Source organism: Sciurus vulgaris (genome assembly GCF_902686455.1).
Source record: "Sciurus vulgaris genome assembly, chromosome: 1".
NCBI classification, from domain to species: domain Eukaryota; kingdom Metazoa; phylum Chordata; class Mammalia; order Rodentia; family Sciuridae; genus Sciurus; species Sciurus vulgaris.
In genome coordinates this window covers 168,921,094-168,934,769 of record NC_136461.1, presented here as the reverse complement: position 1 = coordinate 168,934,769, position 13,676 = coordinate 168,921,094, and the positions used below count along the sequence as shown (strand labels likewise).

The window sequence follows — 13,676 nt, the reverse complement described above, 5'->3', positions numbered from 1 at the left end:
TTTTTAGAAAAAAGCATATTCCAAAGAGAGAACAGAAAAACTATCATGTTATTTCATTTTCTCATTAACAGTAGCCCAGTAATTATCTGTGTTAAAAAGGCATCTCTCCTTTGGAATCACGATTCACAGTAATTTGAAGTTATTTTTGGATGATTCATTGGGTAAGTATTTGGGGTCATCTAGATGCTAAGTTATTGTCAAAGCCTGACTGATCTTTTACTTTGGCAAATTCCTGACTGAACAGATGGGCCTGGCTTTGTTCCCTGAGGGCTCATGGTCTTAAGCTTTCCTAAAGCATTAGGAGAAGTCAAAAAAGATTAGGGGAGGGGGGACTGGTGATTTTCAACTGGAGATTAGTCAGGCAAAGCTGGAACCAGAGTCTCCTCTCTGACACTAATATGGTCGACATGTCATCTTTCTGAGGGTGCGTGCAACCCTTCTGCTGCAAGGGAACTTCCTGGTGTCCCCATCCCACACCTTCTCTGCACCCCCCACCCCCATGTGCACCCTCTTTCACTTTTACCTCCCTCCCTACCTTTCTGAGTTTGTAGTTAGACACACAGATGGTGACAATCACGGGACCTCTCACATTGCCTTAAAGCGACACAGTTTTAAAAGGCATCTGCTTTTTTGTTGGCTGCTTCTTTGGCAAGTTAAGGGTAAAGGTTCTATTTCTCTGCCCTCTGCCATCTTTGATTTGTTAAAGGAAATACCACAGGGAGGTAATACAAGAGAAGATTTGGGTTACATGGGAATAGTATGAATCTTGGCTGTGCCATTTAACATTAGTCTGTCTTTGGAGTAAACATTAAATGTGTCTAGCTATCAGCTTTCTCATCTGCGAAATGGGCTTGCTAGTAACAGTTACTTTGTAAGTTTGTTGTGGGATTAGCATCTTTTACTCTGTTATGCAGTTAAAAAGCTCAAGAAATGTTAGTTATGGTTCATTGTAGTTCATCTTTCACCCTGCATACATTAGAGCTAGTTTCATGTGTCTGTTTCCCCTAATTCAAACAGAAATTCCTTCAAATCAGTGACCACAAATTTTTTCCTTTTGATTCCCGTGTATGTATTAAGACTTTCATTACCTTCTTCTGAATTTTATAGATCCTCCTAGTGGTTCCTTGAGGGTAACAGAACCTCATTTCTCAGAGAACTAGTGCAGGGGGATGGTGACGTGTCCAAGTTTATTCAGAAGTTGAGTCTGGCCAGGATTGGAGTCAAAATGTGACTCCTGGTTATCTGCATAGTCTAGTCTCCAAAACTGTTTCCTATAACTCAGTCGCTTTGTTTCCATGTATTATACTACAGCACACACATACACCAGACATATACTGCATACACATACCACGTATGTACACTGCAAACACACACCCCCTACGTGTACACATTCTTTATTTTACTCTCTATTCTCAGATTCAACCTTCCTCATCTCTCTTTCAGACCTCCTCAGCCAAAAGGCCAACAGATCCCATCCTTCCTAGGCTGGCACTGTCCCAGGAGGGCTCCCCACCTTGAGCCAGGGTGGAACAACTGAGGCAGCACTGCCATCTGAAGGGCTTTTTAGTTAAGAGCTACAGCTCTGCAGCCAGATGGACCTGGGTTTCAGCGCTTCCTGGAAGTGTGGCTGAGTGAAGTTCCTCACTCTTTCCTGGCCTTGTTCCCATCTGTGATGTGTGGGGATAGCACTAGCGCCTGCCTCGTGGGCCTGGGGCGAGGACGATGTCAGACCTGCGGAAGCAAAGGTTCTCTTCCAGGGAGAACTGCGACTCCCCGTCTAACCAGCGTCCATACCTTCGCTCGCTTGTGCTTTCTTCAGACTCTATTGGACATTCAGGTCCTGATGGGTGCTGGGAATGTGATGATGACTAAGATGTTGTCCTTGTCCTCAGAAACCTCGAGAGCAGTAAATTTAACTGTCCCCAAAAGCCAAGGAAGGTGGCATTGGAAATAGGAAGAAAAATGAAAAGAATGGTGAGATTATGATACTTGGAAGGGACTGGATTTGCTCCTATTAGATAAAATTCGAATGAAGAAAATAAGTTATTAAAATGATTGGATTAGCTGTGGAAAAGTAAATTGGCCTTTTAAAAAAATTCCATTTGGGAAAAGTAGGAGCACTGAAAAAAGGCTGGATTTTATGCATTCTGCATTTTTACTTACTAATACACGAGGTATTTAATGCAGGGAGAGAGGCAGGTGATGGAGAACTCACTTGGCCAGATGTGAGGAGCTGCTTATGCAAGGTCCTGTGCAGAATACCTGGGAAGAAAAGGCATCTTTGCCTTTAAGAAACTTAACTATGGCTAACAGTGGCAGGAAGCAGGCCTAGTGGTCAGTGGAGACAACTGCACAAAGACCTAGAATGTGATGTCAAAAACAATAGTGGCCATTGTGAAGTGAGGCGAGGTGGTGGGAGTGCAGGTGGGAGGAAGCACTCCCTGGCCAGCTCAGGCAGTCCTGGGTGTCTTCTTGGAGAAGATGGCATTGAGTTTCATTCTGAAGATTTCTTTTTTAAATTCTTTTTTTTTTTATTTTACAGACTGCATTTTGATTCACTGTACACAAATCGCATACATCTTTTCATTTCTCTGGTTGTGCACGATGTAGATTCATACCATTCGTGTAATCATACAAGTGCATAGGGTCATGATGTCTGTCTCATTCCACCATTTTTCATACCTCCCTCCCTCTCATTTCCCTCTATGTAATCTAGAGTTCCTCCATTCCTCTCTCACCCCACCCCATTACATATCATCATCCACTTAGCAGGGAAAACATTCGGCCTTTGGGTTTTTGGTATTGGCTTATTTCTAAGTGTAGGGCTGGTAGAAGGAAAGAAAAAAAGGAAAGATTGGTCTATATAAAGAAAACAGCAGGAGCAAAGACAGAGTGGCAGGGAAGGGACATGTCTGTTTGGAAAAGTGAGAGAAGTTCAGTTTGGCCAAGAACCTTCTGGCAGACATGAAGTGCAGAGTTACGTGATGAGGTTGGGAGTCAGATGACCCTAGTGTCAACTTCTTACCTGAGCAGAGTGGGTGGAATAGAGTTCCCCTCAAGTTCAAGTCCACTTGAATCTCAAAATATGACCTTATTGGGAAACAGTGTCTTTGAACAGATGTAATTAGTTAAGGATCTCAAAAGGAAACCATCCTGGTTTTAGGGTGGACCCTAAATCCAATGTGTGGTGTCTTTAGAAGAAAAGGGAAAGAGAGTCTTGAGTGCAGAGGAGACATGCAGGCCATGTCACAATCAGGGTGGTGCAGTTACCAGCAGGGAATGTGTGGGACCACCAGAGTCGGAAGAGCCAAGGAAGGATTCTCCCCTAGACTCTTCTTCTTAGGGAGCATGACCTGCAGATACCAGGATGTGGGGGTTTTCAGCTTCCAGAACTTCAAGAGTCAATTTCTGTCAATTTAAGCCACCAAGTTTATGGGAATGTCAGCAGCCCCAGGAACCTGAACACACTGGGTTATGTAGGACAAGTTAATAGCCTGGATTAGTCCTTCATCTGAAAACCAAGAAAGATAGTAATCATCTTACAAGAAGTTCGTGAGGACTAACCACAGGGCACTTGTTAACTTATTAACTAACTGTCTATTCTAGAGGTGGAGAGCGAGTTAGCTGGAATGATAAGTTGGAGAGCAATCATAGGATGAGACCGAGTTCCAGGGGGAAAGTTTGGACTTGGCTCTGAAGGCCGTACAGGTGTGACCAGCTAAGGTGGTGCTGCTGAGGACATCGCCCAGGAGAGCCGAGGCTGGCTGAAGCCAGACGGCAGGGGCCCCACCTGGGAGACTGACTGGAAAACCTCCTTGGCTCCTGAGTTAGGGGGGTGGAGTGAGGTGTTTCAGGTAGAGGTGGTGAAGGGGGCTCACCTCAGAACATGCCTGAGATGTGTTTCTTGGGCCTAGAGAGTGCATCTGTCTGGTAGGACCGAAGGCTTTGCATTGGGAGTGCCCACAAAGCACTGAGGCCTGATGCCTGCAGTGGCCAGAGCATGGAGAACATGGCAGTGCGAGAGAAAGGGAGCTGTGTGGGAGCAGGGTGGACGTGTGCCAGCCACAGCGCTCCTTAGAGATGTCACTGGAGTAAGGATGTGGATTCCCAGGTTGAAATTGCCTAGAAAACAGCCACAAAGCTGCAAGACCCCTGGAACCTCAGTGGAAAGAGGAAGTACATACTGGAGACCTGCTTTTCTTGTCTTGGGGCTAGAGGCAAATATATGCAAATCAAGGACATGGGGTTTTCACTGCGCACCCCGACCCAACCCGTGTGTGTTGGAGAACAGAGTAGAGGTAGGAAAGAAAGCTCACAATCAAAGCTGAAGTTAGAATAACTTCACATATCAACTAGACTCTCATCTCCCTCCACATTTCAGCTTTTACATTCCCAAACTGGGGATGCTGTCAACATCTTAATTATTTCAGAATCTACCAAGGACAGTGAGTATTCAAGAGGCGTATGCCCTTTCGGAAGCTCAAGACAAGTCACTGTTATTGAGGTTCACTGGGACCGTGGTCACATAAATGACCCAAGTGTCTCTGCATCTTCTATTGCACTGAAGTGTTTAGGCTTTTGATTTAAAGTGGAGAAGCTTCCTTTTAAACTGTCAGACTTTAAGAAAAAATCAAAATGCAGGAGAATTGAGAAGTACTCTTGCCAGTATCACCCAGAGGCCCCAAGGTGGTCATTTGATTTGGAGAAATGTGACTGCCTTGTGGGTAATTGAAACAGTTTTGGAGGGCACTTTCTTTTCTTTTTTTTTGGGGGGTGGGGGCCCCTGGGGATTGAACTCAGGGACACTTGACCACTGAGCCACTCCCCAGCCCTATTTTGTATTTTATTTAGAGACAGGGTCTCACTGAGTTGCTTAGTACCTTGCTTTTGCTGACGCTGGCTTTGAATTCTTGATCCTCCTGCCTCAGCCTCGTGAGCCGCCGCTGGGATTACAGGTGTGCACCACCAAGCCCGGCTTGGAGAGTACTTTCTTAAGAGGTATTTGCAATTTTACACACACACACACACACACACACACACACACACACACACACACATGTACCCATATATATGTATGGGCATATACACAAATATATACATACACATATAAACCAATCTTTTTAAAAGTTGCAGAATAACTGCAGTTGGCAGAAGTTTTAAAATAAACACTTGATGGGAAATCTAGCCCTCCTGTGAATGCTGGTGAAAGGTCCCTTCTGGGAAGAAGAGTTCCTCGGACACAAAGGAAAGGCACCTGTGTGACTATCATACAGTCACGGAGCATGGAGTTCTGAGGAGTGCCACTCAAGCACTCTTTGTTTTATTTGACAAAAAATCACAATCAGATATATTTGAAAGTAGTGATTTCTTGTTCTCTAAACATCAGACCAGACACGGCAATGAGGTAGGAGTGGATTAAAAAATCCAAAGGAAATTGCCCTGTGATTCATCTATTTGATTATAAGATGGAGCTGGTGGCTGACCATAATGTGTTTCAATATTTGGAAGCAGCTTGTGAGGAGCTTGGATTATTTGAGAAATGATTGGGCAAAAGTCGTTCTGAGTTGGACTGGAAAAATAAAAATACATGAAACCAGGGCCTCCAGAGGTCTTTTGGACAAGAACTTCTACACCAGGAAGTTGCAATCCAAGGAGGCAGACAGGTGCCCCAGACACCTCCATCTAGCTCTGTGGGAAGGGCACATTTTAATTGCCATGTGTGTGTTATCTGAGTCACCGCCAGGATGACAGTGTGGATGAGGATGGAAATGACTAATGTCTGCTTCTCTCTTTGTCCCTGGCAGCACATGTAGACCTATCAACTCAAAGATGGCTCACGTTTAGAGCTGGAGAGGACTTCAGATATCACATCCTCTGACTCCTTTTTACATACAGAAATATTGATACCCAAAATGGAATGTGATTTACTCCAGGAGACTTGGTGACCCAGATGCTCCAGGTCCCAACTCATTGCTCTTCCCACCAGAGCATGCTGCCTGTCACCTGCATCCACACCATGGCAGGCAGAGAGGAGCTCTTTGCTCACCTTGCTTGGACCTTCCTTATTGGGCTGTCGGCTATTCTCCAGACTTCTTTCTTCTTGGCACACCTGAAAAAGCTCACTTGTCCCAAGCTTCAGGCTCCTGCCAGGTCAAACAATGATGTTGGAGATGTTGATAAAAGCTAATACCGTACATGCAGAGATCAGAACACTGATCTTGGAGTGGAAAGCTTTAGATACTAGTCTTGGCTTTGCTAATTACAAGTGAGTTTTTTAAATCCTCATGTATAAGGAATAATGATCCCAACCTCAGGGTTTTAAAGATGACAGACTGGGCTAAGTAAAAGTGACCTGTAATCTAAAGGGTATTCAAATTGCTACAGGGTCATCACAGTGCTATGCACATATGAGATGGTATAAGGGCTTATTTGCATTTCAATTGCTTTGACAGTATTTGAGGGAGAATCACAGGCATGTATCTGACTGGCATGGGGGAAAGACTTTTTCCAGTAGGTGGGTCTCTCAATGTCTAACCTCCAGCTCGCCCCCTGGTTCCAGCATGTAGACAGATACTCGTCTACTTTGCTCTCAGGTAGGACCGGCCTTGAGCATTTTCCCTTGGAATATATAAAGCCAGTTAGAAAACATTAGCTGTTGGGAAGATGCCAACCTTACCGCTTCTGGGAGTGAAGGAAGGGAACTCTTAATTGACTTCCATTATTGTGTCTCCGTACAGACTGGGCAACGAGAACTGATATTTTGGGAGCTGAAGATGAAGACATTTGACTGATTAAAACTCAGTGTGAGGGTGAAGAGGTTCAGTCTCCTGCTTTTAAGCAGAATGATGCCTCATCCAAAAGATAAATGGGCCTCTCAAAAGTGCTTCTGGCTATGACTGTAAATACGGTAACAAATGGAAAGGTTGACACAAAGAATCCACCCATTTCGTGTCTGAGAAGGAAGATGCCAGGTGTGCAGCTGTGTGAGAAGGTGGCCGAAAAGACCACATAAAGAGGTTGAGGCAAGGGTGGTGCAGGAATCCAGGTGCCAGGCTTTGGATCTGGCTCTGCAGGTTCCCAGCTGGGTAACTGGGGCACGTAACTGTCTTTCTAAAGTTCCATTTTTTCATCTGAATGAAGATATTGAGTAAATGAATTTAAAAAGCCATCTGCTTCTTAGGGGTTTTACAGGGGAACAGATTCCCTAGCTAAAGGAAAGGTTTTCCCTTAGCAGCTGAAAACAGGTTGAAAATTTCAAAAGGCCTTTAAGCAGTTCTGAGGAGGCTAAGCAATCTGTTTTCTGAATGTAAAGAGTATAATGTCCCTGGCAGTTAACCTCTAGGCCCCTGGGACATATATTTGAGGGGATATTGTCTCAGGCCTCTTGACTGGATTTCTTGTGTTCAAGCTGTCAAACCTCCAGCAGAGGGTTCCCCTTAAAAATCCCAACTTGGGAGTATTTTTTATTTTTTGGTACTGGGGATTGAACTCAGGTGTACTCAACCACTGAGCCATATCCCCAGCCCTATTTTGTGTTTTATTTAGAGACAGGGTCTCACTGAATTGCTTAGTGCTTTGCTTTGACTGAGGCTGGCTTTGAACTTGTGATCCTCCTACCTCAACCTCTTGAGCTGCTGGGATTACCGGCATGTGCCACAGTGCCCAGCCCACAGGTATCTTTTTAAGAAATGTGGTGCTGGCGGTCAAGCCTCATGCATGCTAAGCAGGTGCTTTCCCACTGTGCTGCACCCTGGCCCTGCTCACAGATCTCTGGATGTCAAGACCCAGAGAAGCAGGTGCCTTTCCCACTCTCTACAATTCTAGCGCTTTTCTCTGTAATCCCTGTTTACTGAGTAGGATGTGGGTGTCTTCCATCTGCGACCAGTCAGTATGTTTCTTCTCACTAGGGTGAGCACCTCACCCTACCCCACCACAGAACCTCATCCTTGAAGGCCCGGTTCCAATGCCACATGCCAATTATTCCCAAAGGGTGTTGTCTGTAACCCTTGTTCTCTGTACCGTTGGTGTGAATTATAGTGAAAAGGGTGATTCCCATGGTCAAATATGTTCAGGGAAAATTAGGTTAAAGAAAGTGAAATTGGTTTTTTATTTATGTTGTGGCAAAATGTACCTAACATATAATTCACTATTTTAATCATTTTTAAGTGTACAGTTCTTTGGCATTAAATATATTCACACTGTTGTGCAATCATAACGACCATCTGGATCCAGAAGTTTTTCATCAACCGAAATTGAACTCTGTACTAGTTGAATGGTAACACCCCATTTCCCTCTCTGCTCAGCTCCTGACTGTCAACAAGTCTCTGTGAACTTGACTACTGCAGGTTCTTCATTTATGTGGAATCATATGATATTTGTCCTTTTGTAACTAGCTCCTTTCACATAGCATAATGTCCTCAGGGTTCATTCAGGTTAGAAAACATGTCAGAATTTCTTTTCTTCTTAAGGCTGAATGATGTTCCATTGTCTGTCTTCTCCCTGTTCTGTTTATCCTTCACTATAATGGATACTCGGGGTGCTTCCAACTTTTGGCTCTTGTATATGATGCTGCTATGAACATGGGTGTAGAAATACCCCATGTTTGAGTCCCTACTTTCAAGTCTTTGGGGCAGATACCCAAAGCAGAGTTTAGCATAGGATTTATGCTTTTGCTGAGACTGGTTTTAATTAAAAATTAATTAATTTTTCGAGAAGCTGCTACACTGTTTTTCACAATGGCCGCATCATTTTGCATTCCTACCAGCAATTAAAAGAGTTCCCTTTTCTCCACCTCCTCACCAACACTTTCTATTTTCTTTCTTTCTTTTTTCAATATAATAACAATTCACAGTGGGTATGACGTGGTACCTCACAGTGGCTTTGATTTGCATTTCCCTAGTGATTAGTGATGTCAAACGTCGTTCTGTGTTCCTATTGGTCATTTGTGTATTGTCTCTGGAGAAATGTCTTTTCGAGTCATTTGCCCATTAAAACTGTTTTTTTGTTTAGTTGTAGTGGTTCTTTATATGCTAACATTACCCTTATTAGACATAGGATTTGCAAATATTTCCTCTCCTGTGGGTTGCCTTTTCACTCTGTTGAGGGTGTCCTTTCATGCACAAAAGTTTTTAATTTTGATGGAGTCCAACATCTTTTTCTTTTGTTGTCTGTCCCTCTGGTGTCATATCCAGGGAACCATTGCCAAAGCCAATGTCATGTGGCTTTTGCTCCCTGTCTTCTTAGGGTTTTATGGATTTATGTCTTACAGCTATGTCCTTGACCCATTTTGAGTTAATTTTTATAAATGGTATTTGGTAATTGTCCATCTTTATTTTTTTGCAAGTTGGAAATAGATTTCTTTTTCTTCCCTTTTTTTATTGGTGCATTATAGTTGCATATATTGATGGGATTTGTTGTTACATATTTGTACATGCACATCAAATAACAATATAATTTGGCCAATATCACTCCCCAGCACTCCCCGCTGCCCCCCACCTCCTATTCCTTGTCCCTTTCCTCTACTGATCTTCCTTTGATTTTTAGGAGATCCACCCCATCTTTCTTTTTCCTTTTCCCTCTCGAGGGTGGGAAGCCATCCTTATCTAGCAGAATCAGACGGTTCCCTGTCTGGTTCCCCTAAGAGAATGGCTTCCCTGACTCCACCCTTCCCTGCCCATCACAGAAGAAGCTCCTCCCAGTCCTGGCCCCCTTTACTTGTGTGTTATAAATAGAAGAGAGTTGAGCAACTCCATGTTGTTAGAGGCCACAGCTGGTACGGCCGCACCCATCATGCCCCCTCTCATTTAAAACGAGTATTGACTCTTGTGTGTTTATTGAGTAGATAAGTATTTGGGTAATTGATTGATAAACAGCCAACACATCCTCCAGCAGTTAACCCTTTTTTCAACCATGTGGGACATGGCTGATAGACCCCACACTCTATTCTACATGTGAGAGAAAATGACTTTAACCTTCTGAGTTTGACTTAATTTGCTTACCATGATGGTATCTAGTTCCAACCATTTTCCTGCAAATGGCATAATTTCATTTTTCCTAATGGCTGAATAAAATTCCATTGTGTATCTATGCCACATGGAAAAACGCTTCTTGCATCAACTAGAGTTCATTGGTTATAGGCAACAGAAACCAAGATGAGCTAACTTAAGGGAAAAGGGAGAGTATTGGAAAAATTTTAAATAGTTCATAGGAATTAAGAGAAAGGCAGAATGGTCAGATTTCTGCATATACAAGATCTTGGAAAAATTTAGAAATCTTAGGAACTCATGGACAATTTCTAGGGGTGTTGTGATTTGAGAGACTCAGCTCCGATTATCTTTTGCATGTGTGTAGTTCTTTGCTGGACACCATATATAGTTAGGGGTCCGTAGGTATGTGTGTGTGTGTGTGTGTGTGTGTGTGTGTGTGTGTGTGTGCGCGCGCGTGAATGAAGCAGCATTAAATGGTCTCAACAAACAGAACCACATAAAATGTAGGGTCAGGTGAATGGGAGGGACGTGTTGTTTCCCAAAAGGAAACCCACATGCCTTTGCAGAAGGAGAGCAGGCAGGCAGAACCATACATGCCTGCTACTTTTCATCACAGCAAACTTTCTCAGAGTGGTTGCTGTTGCTTTGTAAATCTCCGGTGGGGAGGAATAGAGTATGCCCTGTTCCCATACCTATTTGTCCAAGAAAACCTTAGGAGTGTCTCACATTCCACAGAACGTGTTTTGGGAAATGCTCTCACATGCTAATAACAGGAATTATATATTTGCACAAACTCCCTGGGAGATTCTGATAGAGCAGATCTCCTAGCCACACTTCCTTGAGCACTGGCCCAACCCTTTGGGATAAAGGCCTGATAAGGTTCTCAGGGTGGGAAGAGCCCTGCCTTTTAAGCTGGTCTCCCAGCTTCTGAAAATGGATAGCGCACTTCTAAAACAGCAATAACATCCAGCCAACGTGGCTTAGTATGCCCTTCCTGGGACACTAAACTCGACCGCCTAGAGCCGTGTTTTGGAGATCCTGGCAAACTCAGAGGAGAGGGTCTGGCGGTTGTGGCCAGGCACCTGGTTTGTGAGGTCTGGAGTGTTTGGGAGAAAGAGCTGGGGCCTGGGCCGGCCGGGGGCTCCCAGGGCACAGCTGTGCGTTCCTCTGTCACTGATGTGTGGATTTTCCATGACTTTCAGAGTTGGTAACTTTTTATTTACTGTTGCCAGCACCTCCCCTTCCGGCCTCTCCAAACTGCAGGCAGACATCAGTATTTCTACCATTTCATAAATCCTGGTGTGTGCGCGTGAGGAATGATTGGCCAGGGAAGGGGGGAGTGACCGTGTTTAACTCAACTGTCGGTGCCCTTGGCAGGGTGAGCAGGGCCCTCTAGACATGGGTTTCTAACAGCCAGGCGGAGACCTTGCTGGGAGCCTCTCAGGGGTTGGAAGCAGCTTCCTAAATCCTCCGCCCTCAAAGGCCAGCCTTGCTTCCCAGAGAGTGGGGACTGGGGGCTAAAGTCCTGGGTGGGAGGAGCTGGGCCAATGGGAATGGACAATGGGAGTATTCAGGTCCTGAGGGTGGTATTTTCTAGAATGTGAACCAGGAGGCGGGAACCTGGGGTCTGGGCCTCAGCCTGGGCTCCTCCACAGATGTCTGGTCACCTCTGTGCTCCAGAATGGCTTTCCTCTATAAAGTAAAAAAAAGTGAAGCTAAAGCAATTAATTCAAAAACAAACATTTATGGACTTTGGTTATGCTCCGGGCTCTGAGCTAGAGGGATGTGACATTAAATAAGGCTGCCACATACCCTTGTGAAGATGTTTTTCAAGGTCTCTTGCTGCTCTTATGTTCTGTGAGTCTATGACATCATGCCTGACTGGCGGCAGCCACACGTCCCGGGAACAACCACACCAAGAGACGTGCTGTTCTTCCCACTGACTGGAGGTCAAGTGACTTGTCTAAGGTCACACGGCCATTAAGCACTGCACTGGATTCCATCCAGCCCCTTTGCCTCTCAGTCCTGTGTCCTCTGCTCTGTAGCTTGCTGTCTGCGGTTTTGCCCTTCCTCCCAGATTTTCCCACCCTGTGAAATAATAGCCATCATTTGTTAGGCACTTATTTTGGGTCCCACTATATGCACTATCTCTAGGAGATCTCACAGCAATCTCATTAGGTACTACAATATTGGCATTTTACAGAGGAAGGACAGGTTCAGAGAGGTTGAGTACTTTGCCCAGAGTCACCCAGCTTGTCAACAGCCTTTGATCTCAGGTCTGAGCAGTCCAGAGGAGTCCAGGGTGCTGGCCTTTCCTGAGTTGAAGACCCTGAGGGTGGAGTCCTCATGGGTAACTACTATGGACTTCAAAGCCCAAAGGGTATTCCAGGTCCCATAGACCCAATAAGAGCCAGGAGAGGCAGGAGCAGCCCTGTTGTTGAGAAGGCTATATGAACTCGTTGGGAAAGCCACTGCTAAGGCTTGAGACCCCTGCCTCTGCCCTGCTCCCTGGGATCCTCTGCCCCCTACCCTCAGCCAAAGGGTATCTGGGTTCCCAGCCAGGCCCCCCTCCACTGTGTCACACTGTCCCCTCCCCCTGCACCCACACCCTGACATTTTTTAGGGTTCAAAGTAAGGTTGACAGCTCCCGGATGCAGGGAAGCTCAGGGGTCCCTTATAGTAGGTAGTGGCTGGCAATTGGGATCCTAATTGCCTCCTGAAAGCTGACCCTGCAGGCCCTGGTTTTAAATGATCATACACGCAGCCGCAGCCGGGATAAGCTGACACTCACTCTTTAGCAACAGGAAGTGTGTGGGATGTGTGGAGGCTCTGAAGGGACCTTTCAAGGTAGCCAGCAGCTCGGGAACAGTTATGGGTGGAGAGCTGCCGGAGATGAATCTGCAAGCTGTGGGGGATGGTCCAAGTCTGGAGGTGGCTTCAATGGTTGTGGAGGCACCCTGGGTGACAGCTGTTTACTGACGAGGTCACACCTTCCACAGAGATGGGCATGCCATCTGTGTCTGTGAGTCACCACAGGACTCACTCATGCCCGAAACCCAGGGACCAGGACCAAGGTGTCCCCTTAGCCACCCTCCCACAAAGTACAAGATGAATTATCATAAAGCTCACACATGAGTGGCTCCTAACCGGGCTTACGGTCAGCCTGGGAGAAGGCTTCACATTCAATTACTTTTTACCTGACCTGCCTGGTGTCTCGAGGGGAGGGCCCTGCTCCGGCTGTAGGGTGGGACTGCCAGGCTGTCCTGTTCTCTCAGGCTCCCAAATGCTGGAGAGGATGTCCAAGCTGTGCAAAATATGGATGAAAAAACCTGAGCAGATGGGGGGATAATGAACTTAATTGTCCTCTTTCCCACCCCCTGGAGATCTGAGGAGCAAAAATCAAGTCTGTTTTCTTGGAATTTGAAAAGAGAAACCAAGTGGCAGTTGTTTTGTTCCCTCAAGAGACATAATATTTGAAGGGGGAAATTCCCAGCACCCACAGACCAGGTTGACTCCTGTTGGAGGAGAGAAGGGCAGGAGGCGGAGCTGTGTGGGAGCTCTTCTGGGTCTCTGATGTTGGCTGCGGCCCCAGCTTGCCTTGGTTTCCCCTCCTCCTGACACAGGAGCTCTGTGAGGCTGCTCTGGCTCTGGGGCCTACCATGAGCCCTGGAGAGAAGTGATTTCATTGCT

General features: G+C 45.6%; 2 protein-coding genes across 2 annotated transcripts in view; both read left to right on the top strand.

Annotated features, from left to right (window-relative positions):
- Positions 1 to 13,676, top strand: part of RAD54B (RAD54 homolog B) — a 744,820-nt gene that overhangs the window by 232,155 nt on the left and 498,989 nt on the right. The gene's annotated exons all lie outside the window — the stretch shown is intronic.
- The window catches only part of CDH17 (cadherin 17), a gene marked incomplete at its 3' end in the record, with an annotated part of 129,892 nt that continues 127,228 nt past the window's right edge, over positions 11,013 to 13,676 (top strand). The window contains exon 1 of the mRNA XM_079116982.1: positions 11,013 to 11,080. The remainder of the gene's footprint in view (positions 11,081 to 13,676) is intronic.